At 41.7% G+C, this 2,275-nt stretch overlaps 1 non-coding gene across 1 annotated transcript; it reads left to right on the forward strand.

Moving 5' to 3' along the window:
• The first annotated feature begins 1,667 nt into the window (after positions 1-1,667).
• LOC148210386 (small nucleolar RNA R71) lies at positions 1,668-1,774 on the forward strand. The gene has a single exon (XR_015792516.1). It is a non-coding gene; the product is annotated as a small nucleolar RNA R71 (small nucleolar RNA).
• Positions 1,775-2,275: the final 501 nt, after the last annotated feature.

The following is a 2,275-nucleotide window of genomic DNA, read 5'->3' on the forward strand; positions in this document are numbered from 1 at the left end:
TAAATTTAACTTCTTCATAATTTACCCTCATTGTAATTTCTCCCTTCCTCACATTAAAAACTGTATCCCCAGTGGCTAGAAATGGTCTTCCTAAAATAATGGGAACGTCTAAGTCTGCCTCGCAATCTAGAATAATAAAGTCCGCAGGGAAAATGAATTTGTCCATCTGGACTAAAACATCTTCTATCTTTCCCTCAGGTCTTATGATAGATCTATCTGCTAGTTGGAGGGTAACCGTAGTAGGTCTAGCTTCTCCTATGCCTAAAGATTTGAAAACTGATAATGGCATAAGATTAATGCTAGCGCCTAGATCACATAATGCCCTTCCTAAGTTTTTCCCTCCTATGGAACATGGAATGGTAAAACTGCCAGGATCGTTACATTTCATGGGTAGCGGGGTGCCTACAGCTTCACTACTACATTTTGTCATGGCTACCAATGCATGCTCTCCTATCTTTTTCTTCCTAGAAACTATATCTTTCAAAAACTTAGCATAATTTGGCATCTGTTCTAGAGCATCTACTAATGGTATATTTATATGCAATTGTTTTAAAATATCTAAAAATTTTCTAAACTGGGAATCATTATTTTTCTTAACTAATCTTTGTGGAAACAGTGGAGTAGGGGTAAAAGAAGGTTGTACCTGAGGAGGAACACTCGGAGTGTCCTCATTACCTTTTCTAATATTTTCTTTTTCTGGTGTTGTTTGATTCTCTGGTATCATTACAGTTGGTTCAGTGGATGGAATCTGTACATCTGTTGTTGGCCTTGTTGGTCCATCATATGCCAGTCCACTCCTAAGGGTGACAGCTTTGCACTGTTCTTTCCCTTCTCGTTTTGGTAATTCAGTATGGCCTGGAAAAGAACCTTGTGGTCTATTCTTCAATTCATTGGCGGGCTGTCCCAATTGGGTCTCGAAATTCCTCATTGATGCCGCTTGGGATTGTATCACTGCGTCGGTTCGGGCCATGTACTCCTTCATCATATTCTCAAGATTTGAGTTGTTATTTTGAACTGGTGGAGTCTGTGTTCTCTGATTGTACTGCTGTTGCGGTGGCGGGATGTATTGCTGTGTAGGTGGAACATAGGGCTGCTTGTTCTGCTGGCTCTGCCCTTGATTAAAACCGCTCGAACCTCCTTGACCTCCCCATGAGAAATTAGGGTGGTACCTCCAACCTGGGTTGTAGGTGTTCGAATATGGGTTAAAGTTCCTATTGTTCCCATGTCCTACATAAAAAACGGAAGCAGGGTTATGTGGACAATTATCATAAATATGGTTTTCACTGCAAAATAAACAAATGAGATCGTTAACTTGGCAAACAGGGGCAGGAGTGCAATAATCCGACTGCACAGGTTGTATCGGCGTGGCTAATGGATTTTTTATTCCCAACGCCATCTCTTTCAGCCTCTGGTTCATTGTAACCATCTCTTTCTGCATCGATGTTGCAATGTCCAGAGCTAAAACTCTAGCTGGATCTTGCTTCTTTGGTGCTGCCCTAGATCTTTGCGAACACCATAGTTTGTTGTGTGAAGCTAAGTCATTTAGGATGTCGACTATCTCGTTGAATGTCTTCTTTGTAAAGGCTTCGTTGGCAGCATTGTTTAGCATCATCTTAGTAGGATGATCTAAACCTCTAAAGAAATGTTCTATCTAGATGCATGCCGGCAAGCCATGGTTCGGACATTTCCTGATTAGTTCTTTAAATCTTTCCCACGCCTCGTGAACAGGTTCACGATCATACTGTCTAAAGGAGATGATCTCCTCTCTGATATCAGCGTGGCGAGTAGGTGGGAAGAATTTTGTTAAGAACTTCTCCACTAACGACCCCCATGTGGTGATGGATCCCGGTGGAAATGCATTGAGCCATGCTCTAGCTTGGTCCTTCAAAGAAAATGGAAAAAGTGTTAGTCTAAGAGCATCGTCTGTTATACCAGGTAATCGAAATGCATTTGCAATTTGAATGAATGATTTCAGATGATCATGTGGATCTTCATGTTCCTGCCCTCCAAAATGTCCAATTGTCTGCAACATTTGGAACATCATTGGTTTAAGCTCAAAGTTTGTGTGGGCTGGAATAGGGTTGACTATCCCTGAATCAAAGTTATGAAAAGCCATGGCGGCATATTCTCGCATTGCCACGTCTCTGTTGTCCGCCATCTGGATATGGTTGAATTCATTATTTCTTGCGTGATCCCTCATATTACCGTTAACAGCAGGTGGATCAACCGGATCACGAGGTGAAATATCTGTCATTGATGTGCTCGTACTCTCTAC

This window comes from Momordica charantia (assembly GCF_013281855.1).
Source record: "Momordica charantia cultivar OHB3-1 chromosome 7 unlocalized genomic scaffold, Mcharantia_2.0 BLBB01000007.1, whole genome shotgun sequence".
NCBI classification, from domain to species: Eukaryota; Viridiplantae; Streptophyta; class Magnoliopsida; order Cucurbitales; family Cucurbitaceae; genus Momordica; species Momordica charantia.